Consider the following 18401-nt stretch of genomic DNA (forward strand, 5'->3'; position numbering starts at 1 on the left):
GCTCTGTCAATGTCATTGGATCAAAATCTTGGAATTCCCTCTCTAATGTCATTGCGGTCTACCTACAGCTCATAGGCTGCAGCAGTTCAAGAAGCCAACTTACCACCACCTTCTTTAGGGCAACTAGGGATGGGCAATACTGGTCCATGTCCCACAAGTGAACTTTTAAAAAAAGTTTAAAGAAGAGCTGGATTTTTTAAAGAATGAGCAAGATAAAATTAGGCCAGGATTCAAGTTGCACCTGCTCCAGAGGTGTTTAATAATATCAACAGATAGAAATGGAGAAACAGTTGACAACATTGTGAAACCTAAAGATAGATATTTTCTAGTCAACCAGTTCAGAGATGTTAATAAACACTCTGGAGAGGGTGGAACTTGAATCTGGGCCTAAATTCCTGTGTCTGGATGTTCTGCACCTGTGCACACTAATGGAAACTGCATGGCATAAACATGTTCTATTAAAAAAATGTTCCACAGGAAATACTACAGAAGACTATGAATAATGAATGTGGTACCTATATTCGAAAAGAGGGTTAGAGCAAAGTCTACGAAATCGTGAGAAATATGCTCAGTATCCATGATAAGAAAAATACAATAACTGATAGAAGAACGTTAAATGAGAAACAAATAAAATTAGTTTGTATTCCAAAAGACTGAAAAATATTGCTGAAAAGAGAGACATATTGCTGAGTATTTTCATTTTGTACTCATCAGGACACATGCAAGAATACAAAACTTCAAACGATCACAACAATTTATATTGCAGGAGAAGATGGTGCTGATTGGATACAAGGATGACTCTGATTTGCCAGGGCAACAGGGAGCTATAGGCTTGCTGACCTGCTAGGAAATTAAAACAAAATACAATACGAACCTTTTGTTTGCAGACAACAGGTCCCTGTGAATGAATATACATCACTTCCACCCATCTATAGTAAGCTATGTTACAAGCTAGACTGATGATCTCGTATTGGTTTAGTGTAGCTATTAGCAGACTCAGGATTCTTCAGCAAGTGCTACCCAATCATAGAATCACCTCTAACATTAGACATTTAGTTTTGGTTCATGGCCGAGTCTACTTTGTGTGTTATGAACAACCAAAGGAATATGATGTTGATTTAATCAGTCAATTTTTGAGACATACCTAGGTGCCTGGCATTTTACCACCACTAAAATCCAAATGCCACATTGCTTAATTGTGTGGGGACAGAGCATCATTTTTGGACTAATGGGAACATGCTGTTAGTGCAAAATACTACTCAGATAGCCACTGAGTTGTAACAACATGATGTGATTGGCTTAATTTTTTGTCCATAATCTTGAGACGATTTGCTTTGCCGGAGTAATCCTAATGGGAAAGAAAACAAATGCAATACACTTCATCATGACAGCCAAACATTACAGAACATTTTATGACCAATAATTGCAGCTTATTTTTGAAGTACAGACACTGTTGTGAAAAGCTCAGTGAAATAAGGAGGATTAGCCTTGTCTGTTCTGTAGGCTTCTTGATGTCCAACTTGTGTTTACATGGCAATGGTCATGGAGCAGGTTTCCTGCCCAACACAAATAGAGAGAATTCATTATGAAATCAGTATGAATTGCTTTCGCAAGGCATTTTTATTATATAAGGTGCTGCACAGGAAAGCAACACTCAGCCAAAGTATAAGTGACTTAATCCTTCACCTCAAAGACGGCACCAATGACAATAGAATGTTTCCTCATTGCTGCACAGAAGTCTCAACATAGCCTGGGTGGAATATTTTCCTGTTTAAAAATATCCCAAGAATAGGACCATTACCAAGCTATAATAACAAGTCTGAGTACCTTCTGAGATGTGGCCTGAGTACTGATTTCCCCAATCTGGCAACAAATGTCTGTATTGATCATTCACTGCGGCCAGATGGGTGACTTTTGTGGCTTTCACTTCTGGCCAGGTCACCACCAGAGACAGGACTTCCTCTGCCCACCAACTTGGCATCATTCCATACCACATGCAAGTCTGCCTCTGTGGGACTAGGTCAAGTGGTTTCAATCTTTCATGGGATATGGGTGCTGCAGGCAAGGTCAGGGGCATTTATTGCCCATCCCTAAAATGCCCTTGAGAGGAGGGTGGACAGCTGCCTTTGTTCAGGAGAAAGTTCCAGAATATGGCCCTAATTCTACCCTCTGTGCTGAGGCCTGCAGTATTGCTTAAACATACAGCCTCAGCTGCAAGGGTGCTACCAACTAAGACAAGTTGATATGAAAGAGATAAGGGAGAAAATTAAATAAAAGTGGGAATGAGAAAGAGGTTAGCAATTTGTTTTTGCAAAAAGGCACTGTTTTCTGCAGTGATATGGACAAATTCTGGTCCAGTGCTATGAATCAACACTTTAGAATTCAGGATACACTATTAAACAATGCATCTCTTGCATTATTCAAAATAAAATACTTTTCAGTAGATGTGAAACAATCCCTTAAACCCTTCCAGCTACTAAATGATTTGCCTTTTGAATTACACTCCTGCTGTCTTAGTTTCAGTCTACTTATTTAATTCTGTTTACATTACAGCAATAAAGCTTATCTGTACTGTTTACAACCTGCTACAAACACTGTCATCGAAAAATATCTATCCTGTAAGAAATATTTGCAAAAATGGACAGGCCAGACAAACTATTGTATTTTTTCACTAACAATAGAAATCAAATACCAAAGCTGCTTTGTTTCAATACACATACTTAGACTGGCCAATTAATTCAAAATTATTGACATTTCTCTTGCATTTCACTTTTGGCATGTCTATTGCTTCTTGACTGATCTATCTCTCAATAATTTTAAAAACAACAGGATGGAATCTTTCCATTCCCTGAACAATTGGCGATTTGGGAGTAAAGGGTGAGAACAACAATAATGAGATTTGCAATGTCAAGAGCAAAATGCCCGATTCTCCAACCAAGCTTTGAACAGCAAGCTGAGAATCTTGCTAGTGAGCAATAACAGGCCTAATCCCATCCATTTTCTTGAGTTAGCATGTCTTTATTGCCTAATTTCACTTCATTTATATACTGTTTTCCATTCTTCCACCCGCTGGATAAAAACTTGATGGCAACAATTCTCAACATGTAAGTCAGAGCAGATACCTGCAACTCTTGCTTTCTGCTAACCTTATTTTGGGCTGTGTTCTCCTGGAATGAGACAAAGGGAAGGGATTGATTTGCCTTCAAATCTCCTTCAATGGCAATTTCCAATTCTATGACAATTTCAATGTAGAAGGACAAAGGCAGCAGATAAACGGGAATACCAGAACCTGCAGGTTCCCCTCCAAGCCACACATTAACCTGGTTTGGAAATATATCATCTTTCCTTCACTGTGGTTAGGTCAAAATGATGAAACTCCCACCCTAAAGACATTGTGAGTCAACCTACAGCACATTGATTTCAGCAGTTCAAGAAAGCAGCTCACCATCACTTTCTGAAGGACAATTAAGGTGGCACAGTGTCTCAGTTGCTGCCTCACAGCACAAGAAAACTGGATTTGAATCCAGCCTTGGGTGACTGTCTGTGTGCGGAGCTTGCACATTCTCCCTACGTCTGTGTGATTTTCCGACAGGTGCTGCAGTTTCTTCCCACAGACCAGGTTAGGGATTGGCCATGTTAAACTGCCCATTGTGTCCAGGCTTCTGCAGGCTAGTCAGGCTAGCCATGGTAATTGAAGGGTTACTGGGATAGGGTAGGAGTTGGGTTTGGCGGGATGCTCTTTGATATGGATTCCGTGGACTGAATGGTCTCTTTCCACACTGTAGGGATTCTATGATTCTAATGAGGGATGGGCAATAAATGTTGGCCCAGCCAACAATGCCCCCATCCCACCTGAATAAACAAAGGGTAGCTGGCATTGCAATTAGCACTGGTTCAGCTGGGTGTAAGGTGGTGACGTTACTCAAGTGAGTGATTAGGCAATGCAGCAGCTCATCAGGGTCAGTGATGTGATGACAGTGGCTGGGTGACAGCATGTAAGGGAAGAAGTTGCATATAAGCAAGAGGGGTGAGGTTCGATGGGAAGTAGGTCTAGTAGCAGACTTACAGCGAGTGTGAGGAAGCAGAGAGAAGATGGTGGTAATTACATTCTCATTGCATTGCTGCATGTATCTCTGGACTGTGGAAACAGCACTGACCCAAGTGATAACTTAAGGACCATCAGGAAATCCAGGGCCCTGTTAGTAAAGCAGAGTATCAACTTTCCTCTGTCTGTCATGCCCAGTGCAGTCCTGAGATGATAGAACTGTGCAGGGCTGTGTAGAAATGACAGCACTTAACCTGGTATACAACTGCGTTTTAAATATAGGGCCCACACCAGAAATCTCAGAGGTCTTGACATTGGCGAGTACTTCCACTGGTGTCAAATATGATGAGTGTGGCCCCACAGAAGTTTGGGAAGAGGTAATAAAATGTGTTTTAAAAAATAGTGAGCAATCCCACTTGGGCTCACAGAGAGAAATCTGCCAAAATTGAAACTTAGCTGATTTCTGGTAAAATTCAGTCCACCATGTGAATGTTTGGAAGATGCTGAATTGAATAAAAGAGAACGTTTACTGCACTTGACTTACAATATTTCGTCATTTCAAAGTATGAAAGTTAAAAGCAAGCATTTGATAAAGTAAAAGACATTTATTTTAAAAATATTACCTGCTGTACATCAAAATAGCTGGTATTTATGCAAAATTTTAATGTAAACATCCTATGGCACTTTACAAGTGTGTTATCAAACTAATTGTGCAGTGAGATAGGGAGACTTTACAGCCAATGGCTAAAGACTTGGTCAAGCATAGAGATGATTTGTCACATGTCAAAAGAGGTGAAAATGTAGGTGAGTAGAGAGGTTGAGCAATGGAATTCTAAAGCTGAGAGTTGAAGTATCTGGTGGCATATAGCACAAGAGGCTGCTTTTCTTCGCTCTTGTTTCTGGTTGCATCTTAACATTGCCAGGGACTAAAATAAGTTTCCCCATCGAAATAGACATTTAACTTCACAGCTGCTAAGAAGAGACCATGGTGCAAATTGCACCGATGAGTCGAAATTCAACCCAACACCAAGTAGCTTAACTCAGTTGGACACACAAAGAAAATCATGTCTTTCACCAAAAGAGTTCATTTTGTTTTTCAAAACGATAGTGTTCCTAAATAAGGTATGAGCAAAATTTGACAGGGGTGATCAATATTTTTTCTGCTATAAGTATATACTCACTTTACAAGTTATATTGTGGAAAGCTTTTTAAAAAGCATTGAATATACGTTATTCCATCTTTATACAATTACATGTCATCTCAATTCCTTTCCAGCTGAGTGCTGTGCACTGAGAACTGGCATGCATTATGTGTTTTTGGCTTTACATCTGATGTTTCTTTCCAAATCATAAATCCTATCTGCTGTTTATAGTTCTAGAAGACTTCAAAGTCATTTTGGCACCTGCTTACATATAACTATCAAAAATCTGTTCTCACCATTTGTGGCAGAGACTCAGCTCTCTCTTCCCGACTGATGGGTTAGAGTTACATCGGAGATGAGCATTAGTTGCACTGATACTTTTTACAGCAATCCACCAGTGTCCAGTGCAAGCATCTATCTGTCCAAGCAAATATCTGCAACAACATTTGGCCTCTAATTTGATCTATCTTTTTTTGAGCATATGTGGGAGGAATTGCTGTAGAATTCAAGTATGAATGGTCATAAGATGATTCATTCCATTGCAACCAGGACAGTAAATAGAAGGGTTAATAGTGGGTTAATGAGTTATAGCAGTAGACTGTCAACTTGTCACTCAGAAGAGGCTAAACCTAGCACTAACTTCTTTCTAGATCCTTTCACAATTGCTGAATGTCTCAAAGTGCTTTATAGCCATGAAGTACATTTTGCAATGCAGTCATTGTTATAATCTAAGAACGTAAGAACTAGGAGCAGGAGTAGGCCATCTGACCCCTCGAGCCTGCTCCACCATTCAATAAGATCTGTTTGTGGCCTTAGCTCTAATTAGCCGCATCCCCACCATAACCCTTAATTCCTTTACTGTGCAAAAATCTATCTATCTTTGCCTTAAAAACATTCAACAAGGTGGCCTCAACTGCTTCACTGGGCAGGGAATTCCATAGATTCACAATGCTTTGGGTGAAGATGTTCCTCCTCGACTCAATCCTAAATCTGGTCCCTCTTATTTTGAGGCTATGCCGTCTTGTCATAGTTTCATCTACCAGTGAAGACAATCTCCCTGCTTCTGTCTTATGTATTTCCTTCACAAGTTTGTATGTTTCCATAAGAATCACCCCTCACTCTTCAAAATTCCAATGAGAATAGTCCCAGTCTACTCAATCTCTCCTCATAAGCCAACCCTCTCAACTCTGGAGTCAACCTCGTGAACCTCCTTTGCATCTTCTCTAATGCCAATACATCCTTTCTCAAGGAAGGAGACCAAAACAGTACACAGTACCCTAGTGTGGCCTCACCAGCACTCGATACTGTTGCAGCATGACCTCCCTATTTTTAAATTCCATCCCTCTAACAATAAAGGATAATATTCCATTTGCTTCTTAATTACCTGTTGCACCTACAAACCAAATATTTTGTGATTCATGCAAAAGGACACCTAGGTCCCTCTGCACAGCAGCATGCTGCAATTTTTCACCATTTAAATAGTCAATTTTTCCATTATTTCTACTAAAATGGATGACCTCACGTTTAACAACATTGTACTCCATCTGTCAGACCCTTGCCTACTCACTTAACCCACCTGTATCCCTTGGCAGTCTTTCAGTCTCCTCTGCACACTTTGCTCCATGGAAACACGACAGCCACTTTGCAAGCACAAGCTCCTACAAACAGCAGTTTGATTATACTTAGATAGTCTGAGACATCAATGATTAGATTAGATTACTTACAGTGTGGAAACAGGCCCTTCGGCCCAACAAGTCCACACCGACCCTCCCTTCACCTAACACTACGGGCAATTTAGCATGGCCAATTCACCTAACCTGCACATTTTTGGACTGTGGGAGGAAACAGGTGCACCCGGAGGAAACCCACGCAGACAATGTCCAAACTCCATACAGACAGTTGCCTGAGACAGGAATTGAACCCGGGACTCTGGCGCTGTGAGGCTGCAATGCTAACCACTCTGCCACCGTGCCGTCTGTTTGAGTCAAATTGACAGAGCGATAAATATTGGTCAGGATACCTGGGATAGCTCACGTTTTTCTTCAAAATAGCATGGTGAGACATTTCTGAAAGAGTTGAAGGAGCCCCAATCCAACATGTCATCCGCGAGTCAGCCTCTCCAGCATTTCATCATTACTATATTGGAAAGGCAGGTTGAATTTTTTGTGCTGAACATCTTGGAATATGATCTGACTCAGCAATGAGGTGCTAAAAGCTGGGTCACAGCTGGTGCCAAGTGCAAAGTTGTCTTTGTGGTCTGGCTGGCAGAGAAAGAAGCCACCAAATTCCCTGTGCAATCGAATCAACAAAAATTGTGCAATTTCGTTTAATGGCACAACTGGCGTGCAATGTTAGTTTCACTCCCTGATAGCAACTGGAATATCATAAACAATGGGAGAGAAATATCGAGGGAAAAGTTACAACAAACACTAGGAAAAGGCATGATTTGGAGATGCCGGTGTTGGACTGGGGTGTACAAAGTTAAAAATCACACAACACCAGGTTATAGTCCAACAATTAAACCTGTTGGACTATAACCTGGTGTTTTGTGTTTTTTAACTAGGATAAGGCATGTTAGGGATATCATCATTGTAAATGAATGATAAGTATCATTATATACGTGTAAATCAACCACTAATTTCAGAAAATTAAGCGATGCATGCCTGATAATAATGTTTAATCCTGGAGGTTGATTTATGCAGCTCCACTGTTTATGTTGCAAACATGGCAACTCGCTCTTGGGTCTCCCATTACTTGAAAGAAAGCTTGCTGGATGGCTTTGGGGCTTATGAGGGGGTAGGATGGTTTACAGTGTCAGAAGGGAGAGGATTGATGGTCTTAGGGGACAGATTGTTTTATTCATTTGTGGAATGTGGATGTCACTAGCTGGCCAGCCTTCATTGCCCATCCCTAGTTGCCCTTGAGAAGGTGATGGTGAGCTCACTTCCTGCAGTCTGCTTGCTGTGGGTTGACCCACAATGCCATTGGGGAGGGAATTGGATGTCAGAGGACTTGAGGTGTAATTAGGAAGAAATTGAAAGAGTCAGGAAGATGTCTAATCATAGGTTTTGGGAAAAACAGGCAAGATAGATGCAGCAGGCAACTAGAAAGGCATTCAGCAACACTGACCTTTCTGTAGCTATTAGGTTTCTCAAGCATCAGGTAAACTCACTTCCGAGAAAAGTTGATTGGATCCAGATCATTGGTAGAGACTTATATTTTTAACAACTTAACCTCCTTAAACCTACCTGTACTTTTGAAATTAAAACTTCCCACTTTATATCTCATTCTCTTCCTGACTGACTCAAACTCACCCAAGTTCTTTCACCACCCTTCCAGTGCATGGAGACAAGATTGGAAGGAAGGGAGAAGCACTCTTGATAAAAATAAACTATAAAAGGACCTTAGTGATGGCTCCAATCTCTTTCCATCTCCCTTCAGCCTTCAGCTTTCCTGAGGAATGGAGGCTGTTTTAAATATCTTAATGCTGAGCTGTGTGCCGAGATAGTAAATATTGCAGGAGCCTTTTGATGTAGGGTCAAACATGATCTTTTGTAACTATAAAATGGTAAACACTGGCTACATATTGGGAAAATCACCACTGCCACAAAGCTGCATATGAGAACAATGTTTTAGAAATCATGTGATCATGCTTGTAGGAAGCACAACAGCAAATTTGTGAGCAGCAAGCTCCCACAAACAAAAAGTTGATAATAAGCAGATACTTCATTGGTACCTATAAGTATAATAATGATGCAAACATTGTAGGTATCATAGAATCCATACAGTGTGGAAACAGACCATTTTGGCCAAACAAATCCACACTGACCCTCCAAAGAGTAACCCATCCAGACCCATTCCTCTACATTTCCCCTGACTAATGCACCTACCTTAAGCATCCCTGAACACTATGGGCAATTTAGTACATCTCAGACTGTAGGAAGAAAGCAGAACACCTGGAGGAAACCGGTGCAGACACAGGGAGAATGTACAAACTCCACACAGACAGTCACCCAAGGTTAGAATCAAACCTGGGTCCCTGTCACTGTGAGCCATGGTGCCACCCTTTATTGACATAGTCCCATCAAGTTTTCACACTAGTGGCCATCCACCTCTCAACATGTCTCTGTTTATAAGTGGGGGTTAGTTTGCGCAACTTTAAACTGGCCAAACTATATACATTGACACTGCCTCACCCTGTCATACATAAAATTGGAGCAGAGACACAATTAGGCCCTCAGTTGGCCACTGAAGGAACCACAATAAGCCTAAGCGTAGCTGTGTTGCCTAACATCACCAAACTTCACTCACAAATACAACAATGAGGCAGAATGGCTAAGAAAATCAACCCAAGGGCATATCTGGGAGGTGTCACAGAAATTAAAGAAAGCAGTCTTGTCAATGGTAAAGACATATCTTTACTTTTGTCCAGTTCCAGTAGAATTGACACAAGTGGATGACAAGATGAGTTGGACTCACTCTGTCGCATTCTGATATTTATTGTGTCCATTAAAAATTGGACAGAATCAGTGCAACATGAATAGAATGTGTACCGATTTGTACTTTTTGACTTCCAATATGGATCATAAAACCACCAGCAGTCATGGAGTGTTTAGTTTTCTGCTGTGGGTCCACCATGTGTGTGTTTCTTCAGAAATATTACATTACTGGTGTTTTTGATACAACAAACGATTCAGAAAAGAGATATGGATTTTCAAGACATTTCTTCAGTGCACAATTTACCTGCGTCACTGAGTAAGTCCTCACAAGTTACTGAATAGAGATCATTTGATAACTAACACGATGGTCCAAAGCAGCAGTTCTATTAACTATCAGTTTTATCAGCTGGATTTCAATTTTATTTGATTATGATGTTTTTCTCTTCTTTCTTATTCCTGTACTGGAAGCTTTTCAATATATTGAAATATATACAGGTATATATATATTTCCCTATTTCTGGCTAACAATGAACATGTCAGCTCTCTATATTTATACATACCAATAAAAAAGTCTTGGAAAGTGGAAAATTTTGGCTATTCTTTAGAATAGGTCATTCCAATTTCTTCTGATCGGTTGCTTATCTTAATACTTGCCAAAGTCTACGTGCTGCACAATAAAGATTCTTTGTGGCTTGCATGCTGTAGAAAAACAGATGGGAAATGGATCATAACTTCACAATATTTCAATTAGTGCATGTACTGCCTACCTAATTTCACAACCTTGGAGTATGCCCTCATGCCTATTTTGACAATGCACGTGCTATCATCCTCAGTCTTCTTTGCTTAATCTGTTAATGTCAACCTTTACCACCAATGCATAGAGGTTAATGTCATAAAATGCTGACAAACTGTCATTAAAATGTTTGGGCTCCCGTAATTATCACAGCCTATTCAGTGTTCAACAATTTATAAAGTGTAGAACACTTTGGTGGAGTGTGAAAGGGCAGCCAGCAATATCCTCGTTGTTTGAGATAGTTTCCTAGATATTTTGCCGCTTATGTTTCCCTCCCACCAATTTTTAAACAGATCTGTGATGAGGCACATTCTACCACATCCTGCCTCTTACACTTTAACCCCTTCACTTCCACTGCAAGCTCCTGATGACAGAGGGCAGGCTGTAATTATTATTAGCCATGATGTGGAGATGCCAGTGTTGGACTGGGATAGACAAAGTTAAAAAATCACACAACACCAGGTTAAAGTCCAATAGGTTTATTTAGAAGTACAGGCTTTCGGAGCACTGTCCTTCATCAGGTAGCAGCAAAGGAACAGTTCTCTGAAAGCTTGTACTTCCAAATAAACCTGTTGGACTATAACCTGGTGCTGTGTGATTTGTATTTATGTTGGTAGACCAATGCCTATGACAGAAAATGGGAAAGGTGCATCTTCCAATTTGTTTCCCACAGTTTACTTTTTTGAACCCTGAACTTACTGAACACGAAACAACTTAGAAACAGAAGTCGGCCATTTGGCTCTTCATATCATTCATTAAGGTCAAGCTGACTTTTCTGTGTTCTGAATTCCAAGGTGACATCTACTGCTGATGACCTTTAATTCTCTGCCCAACAAGAATCTACCTACCTCTGCCTTAAAAACATTCAATGGCCCCAGCTCCACCCACTTCTAAGGCAGAGAGTTCCAAAGTTGCACAGCCCTCTGAGAAACAAAGATGTCCCTTATCTCTGTCCGAGAGGGAAACTCATAGTTTTACAATAGTGCCTCTCGTTCTGGTCTCATCTACAAAGACAAACTTCTTTTTACAAGTGCACCTTATCAAGAACATTCAGGATCTTATAAACTTCAATCAGATCATCCCTCACTCATCTGAACTTCAGTGAAAGCAAGACCAACTTGTCCAATATTCTCTGTACGACAACACATTTACTCCAGGTATCAATGCAGTAAACCTACTCCAAATTGTATCTGGTATATTTACATCCTCCTTTAAATAAGGAGACAGAAACTGCACCCGGTATTTCAAATGTGATCTCACTATATAAGCGTAATCTTCTCACTTATATATTCAATTCCTTTCATATTAAATGATAACGCCGTTATCCTTCTTAATCAATTGATGTACCTGCATTCTAAGCAGAAGTGGGTACTGCAGATGCTGGAGATTAGAGTCAAGATTAGAGTGGTGCTGATGAAGGGCTTTTGCCTGAAACGTCGATTTTCCTGCTTCTCAGATGCTGCCTAACCTGCTGTGTTTTTCCAATACCACTTTAATCTTGTACCTGCATTCTAACTTTCTGTAACTCATGCACTAGAACACCTAAATTTCTCCACACTTCAGAATTCTGCAGTTGTTCTCCATTTAAGTAACACTTTTTTTTACTGTTCCCACCAAAACAAACAACATTTCATTTTCCTACATTATGCACCATCCACCAGATTTTTGCCACTCATTTAACCCATCTATATCAGTCTGACTCTGCAGCTCTGCTATGTTGGCTCCACATCATAATTGCCTACCCCTTTTTGTATCATCTGCAAACTTAACTACCATGCTTTCATTCACATCGTCTAATTCAATCATATAAATTGTAAAAGGTTTATGTCCAGTACAGGTTCCTGTAGAACTCCAGTGGTCACATTTGCAAATCTGAAAATGACCCATTTATGTATAAGTCCCTGTTTTCTGTCAGCCAGCCAGTCTTCTATCCATATTAGAATGTTACCACTGTTCCATGAGCTTCTACTTTGTGGACTCACTTCTTTTATGCAGGATTGTTACTCTTTCAAGAATTCCAATAAATTGGTTAAACGCTATTTCCCTTTCACAAAAGCTTGCTGACTCATAAGGATTCTATGATTCTTCCCAATCATCTTGAGTTTTATTATCCAGTTTTAACCTCATTAGTAATTGATTGTAATACCCATTCACTACAGTAGACATCAAGTTAACACATCTATGGTTTCCTGATTACTGCCTGTCTCCCTTCTTGAACAGATATTTGTTACTTTCCATTCTGATGGAACTCTTTCAGAATCAGATGAATTTGGGAAAATTAACACCAATGTATCTTCTATCTCATTAGCCACCAGTTGGTAGGGATTTAGCATTTTTCCGTAAGGTCAGGGGGCTCACATTTCCATTTTGGCATCTAGGCATGTGCAAGTGTTTGAAGGAAATGGGATTATACAGGAAGTAATCCTAAAATAAAAATTTCCAGTTCCGTTCCTCAATCTACAACAGGTTCATCACAGCTGATTCTGTACCATTTCATCCTAACACCATTTTCTATGGTGAGTATTTCACTTATACTTAGTGCGTAAAGCCTGTTTACTGTCCACAAGACACAACACTGGAGTGTAATGGATAATTGCCTGGATAAGTGTAGCTCCAACAAAACTCAAGAAGCGTTACACTAGCCAGTTCGAAGCAACCAATTTGACTGACATCTCAACCACTACCTTCAGCATTAATGTTCACTCCCCACCACCACTGATGCACAGTGTGTACAATCCACAAACTCACTTCTACCACCTAGAAGAACAAGAGGAACAAATGTGTATGAGTATCAAACCTAGATGCTCTCCTTTAAGCTACACACCATTCTGACTTGGAAAAATACTGTCTTGCTTGACTGAAACTGGATCAAAATCCTGGAACTCCCCCAGCACCTGTATACTCCACCCCAATAACTGCAACAGTTCAAGTAAATCGTTCACTACCAACGTCCCAAGGGCAATTAGGAATGCGCAATAAATACAGGCCTAGCCAGTGATGCGAAAAGCCTGCAAACAAAACAAAGAGGCACAAGATGAATCATTCAGATATATATGCATTTATAGAGAGAGATATATCCAAATTATATACACATAATGGTCAATTCCTGAATATCAGGCACTGTATACTGGCAAACTAACCTGATACTGCCTTATCATGCCACTTTCTGATTACATTTTCCCCCATTTGAAGTATTATACCAGCATTAGTTCTCAAATCAATAAAAATATTTATGATATGCACCTGTTGGAAATAATCAATGGTGACAAAAGCAATAAAGAAGTGGGTGATGTTTAGCCTTAACATTACTGCACAAGCACTAAAGAGGTGTGACTCATTCCTTAAGCAATGCAACAGGTAAAGTCACGTCAAGGGGAAGCATTGTTTGAATGCCAGTCTGCAGGGGATGGTTACGGCTGAACTACAATGTTAGTAATTAATGACTAGTTGAATTATCAAGTCAACTGTAACATTGTTTCCATATTTTCTTGAATGTGGAAGTTCCTAAGACATAAGATCGTACAAGGTGTACATTTAAACCACGTCGGGCTTTTGGAAACACTTCATTATCTAAGTGGGTCTTGGTCAGCTTTTGCAGAATGCACTTGCTCTGTAACTAAACAATGACATAATTCACACAATCTCAGTTCTGACAACTCACTGTGGCAATGCTCAGTGCTATGTTCAATGTATCAGAAACAAGTAATTCTACTTAAGGAAATATCAGTAAAGTTACCATAGTCCTGCTCTCTCATTAGAGAGAGAGAATTGGTGGGTGGTTTAACCAAAGGGTCACAACAGGTGAGGGGAGAGGTTGAAAAGGAAAGTCTTCCATGGTAAGCCAATGAGGGGTTTGAACCCACGTTGTTGCTATCGCCCGGCATTGCAAGCCAGCTGTCTAGCCAACTAGTCTGGGGAAGGTCACTGGACCCAAAATGTTAACTCTGATTTCTCTCCAGAGATGCTGCCAGTCTTGCTGAGCTTTTCCAGAAATATCTGTTTTTGTAACTGACCCCTGTATTAAGGAAATATACGTACTTGTGAAATGAAACAAACACAAATTAAAAGAAAGTATTTAAGCAGTAGACCACTTGTCCCCTTGAGCCTGCTTCATCGTTCAATATGTTCAGTCTGATAATGACTCTATATTGTCTTTAAATTATCTGCACAAGTTCATGTACACAACATCACTTTCGCTATGTTACATTCAAAACAATTCCAACGATACATTAATTTTAAATTTTAATGTCTTAGCAAGTTAGGTGCAAACGCTGAACTTTTATCATGGATTAAGATAAACAATGGCTGTGCTTTTTCAGTGCTGGTCTTGTAAATATCAAATATTAACACATCTATGAGGATATCAGCAGATTCAAAATTTACAATCAGGAATTTACATGGGAGGAAAAATATTGGGCAGAATCTCGCAGTGGCCTGAATGACATGAGCTATAGTGAGAATTTTGGCAGTATCACCTGGGAACTCCAATGGGGCCTATCTCAACATGCCAAACAACTCACTGCTTCTTTTAGCTAAGCTCTGGATGTAGAGGTGAGATTCTCATTAGGCTGTGGCAAGTTGCTATTAAGGGGGAGTGTGGCTTGTTGATTACTTTATTCACTGCAAACCTCACTTCATTAATATCCAGCTTTCTGCGTACTACCTGCTATGAGCCAACTGGATGCTGAGATATTTGAAATAGAAATCAGTGCAGGCACGCACCTGGAGACTTCAGCTCACCACTTGCTCCAAAAGACTCCATGCTGGACACCAGATCCCAACAACAGTGGCTAGCACTGCTGCCTCACAGCGCCAGGGACCCATGTTCAATTCCAGCCTCGGGTCACTGTCTGTATGGAGTTAGCACATTCTCCCCGGCTCTGTGTGGGTTTCCTCCAGGTGCTCCAGTTTCCTTCCACAGTCCAAAGATGTGCAGGTTGGGTGAATTGGCCATGCTAAATTGTCCATAATGTTCAGGGATGTGTAGGTTAAGTGCAATAGTCAAGGGGCAAATATAGGGTAGGGGAATGGGGTCTGGGTGGGTTAAATTTTGGAGGGTTGGTGTGGACTTATTGGGCCGAAGGGCCCTGTTTCCACGCTGTAGTGATTCTAATTCTAATTTCAGAGCATGCATTCCAGGCACTAGCCACAAGTACAGCTTCTAAGAACCGCATGGCACACCTCTGATTGACTTACAGGACACTCCTGCACTTTAGTGCTGCACCTGGGAGCACAAAAGCAAAATTCATTGTGATGCTGCAGAATACACACTGTGTGGTCAGGAACATGCATCCAACTCATGGACTCGACTGAGCTGTTCACTTCCTCTCATAGCACTCACAAGCTTTGAGTCTAACTGGATGTTTACAGTACCCTTGCCTTTTTGTGCCTGCCTCTCAGCAAGAGATACCAGGCTCACAGTATCGCTGTGCAGTTTAACATAAACACAAAGCTATGAAGCTTGTCATGGTTGTCAGCAGTCATCAGTCAAATCAAAGCAGATAGTCTTCAGTTAGGGGGTCCCAGCACACCAAGTTACCAGCCCAGGAATTTGGACATTGATCAGCCAGTCACTCAGGACAGTTACTGTCAGGATGCTATCCACAAGAGTGCAGACAGTGTGTTTCTTCTCAGCTGGTGATAATATAATTTACTTTTCAGCAGATTAAGAGATCGTCTCAACCAAAGATGAGCAAAGGGCTTTCATTTCAGGAAGGTCCACAGTGATCAGATACTGACTCTGAACCCACTTTCACACATTTGACAAGAATATCATTGCAAGCTATATATAACCTGATCTGACCATAAGTTAACATTTGATGCTGTGGTTGACAAACTTTTCCATCTATAAAGTCATAATGTCTATCTCTGCTTTTTACTTGGGGACTACTAGCTTGAAGGGATCGGAGCGATGATAGTCTGGCTTTTCTATTCAACTCAGATGTCAGTCACAAAACTCCAGATTTCTTTGGTAAGGTCATAGCTTGGATTCTAGATGGAGAGACACTCATGTCTTGATAAATGTGGCATCTACTGGTGGCAATTACTTTATGGGCCTGGATTTGAAGTTAGTATTGCCCATTTGGCAGAACTGATAGTCATTCTTGTTTGGACCCCAGAAATGTTCCAAACCAACTTAAAATTCCGATTAAAAAAAAACAAAGAATTGCGGATGCTGGAAGTCAGAAGCAAAAACAGAAATTGCTGAAGAAACTCAGCAGGTCTAGCAGTATCTGTGAAGCGAAATTAGAGTTAATGCTTTGGGTCCAATTATCCTTCTTCAGAACTAATTGTGGCTAGGAAAGGGTTAGCATATATAAAGAGTAATGAGTGGAAATGAAGCCCAGAGGGTGAAAAGAGCACTTGGACAGACAAAGGAATGGGTAATGGTCAGCCTGGGAGAATCAATAGCTGTTAAAGGGGACCATCAGTGGCTGACAATGGAATGGTTGTGGCAGGAGCCCATATGATGACAGGGCCTGTTGTGGATGGACTGGGAGAAGAACATGGGAGAGTTTGCTCAGGCCCTAAAATTATTGAACTCGATATTGCATCCTGAAGGCTGGAGGGTCCTCAAGCAGAAAATGAGACTCTGTTCTTCCAGCTTTGCTGGAGCACTGCAGCAAGCCTGAGACAGAGATGTTGGCCAGGGAACACGGTGGTGTGTTAAAGTGGCAGCCCACGGGAAGCTCAGAGTTATTTTTGTGGACAAAAATTAAGTGTTCTGCAAAGCACTATAAATCTACCTAGACTATACATCCCCACATCCCCTTCCTGAAAAGACTCCATTCCATTCTCCCAGTTCCTCGATCTCCATTACATCTGTTCTGATGATGCCACCTTCCAGCTGTTTCCTTAACCAAGGATTCCCAACCATCATGGTTGTCAGTGCCTTTAGTCATGTCCGACCCATCTCCTGCACTTCGGCCCTCACCCCCTCTCTTCCCTCCCACACCAGCGATAGGGGCCCCCTTGTCATCACCCATCATTCCTCCAGCATCCACATCCAGAGGAATATTAGCCACCTCCAGCAGGACGCCACCACCAGACACATATTCCCCTCCCCCTCCCTTGTCAGCATTCCACAGGAACCGTTGCCTTCAGGACACCTTGGTCCATGCCTCCTTCACTCCCAACAACCCCCACAGCCTCATGGTACCTTCCGCTGCAACTGCAGAATGTGTATCACCTGCTTGTTTACTTCCTCCCTCCTCTCAGTATCCGAGGGTGACTTATCTGCACTTCACTCATTCCAGTCTACTGCATTCACTGTTCACAATATGGTCTCCTTCACATTGGGGAAACAAAGCATAGACTGGATGACCACGTTGCTATCTGCAAAGATGATACTGTGCTTCCCGTTGCCTGTCACTTCAACACACCATCCAGTTCCCTGGCTGACATCTCTGTCTCAGGCTTGCTGTAGTGCTCCAGTGAAGTTCAGTGCAAGCTGGGAGAACAGCACCTCATTTTCTGCTTGGGGATCCTGCAGCCTTCATGACTCAATATCGAGTTCAATGACTTAGGGACTTGAGCACATTCTCCTAAGTCCTTACCGCAACCTCTACATATCATACCTTGTCATCACATGGGCTGCTACTACAACCGACCCATTGTTAGTTACTAATTGTCACCAAGACTAGCAGCTAATCATTCCCTCAGGCTGACCTTTACCCAATTCCTTTGTCTAGGAGAAAGTGAGGATTACAGATGCTCGAGATCAGAGTGGAGAAATGTGATGCTGGAGAAGCACAGCAGATCAGAGTCAAAACTTGTGGTGCTGGAAACACACAGCAGGTCAGGTAACAGATCAGAGTCGAAAGGTATGGCCAGGTCTGCTGCCTGACCTGCTGTGCTTTTCCAGCGCCATACCTTTTGGACTCCATTCCTTTGTCTACAGTACTACTGCTGTCATTCTCTGCAATCCAACTCCACTTATCCTTTGCTCCTCCCCCTCCCCATCTTCCTTGCCACAAGCTGGCC

The sequence above is a fragment of the Chiloscyllium plagiosum genome, unplaced genomic scaffold, assembly GCF_037043375.1.
Source record: "Chiloscyllium plagiosum isolate Xiang-an unplaced genomic scaffold, Cpla_swu_hap1 HiC_scaffold_8, whole genome shotgun sequence".
Classification (NCBI taxonomy): Eukaryota; Metazoa; Chordata; class Chondrichthyes; order Orectolobiformes; family Hemiscylliidae; genus Chiloscyllium; species Chiloscyllium plagiosum.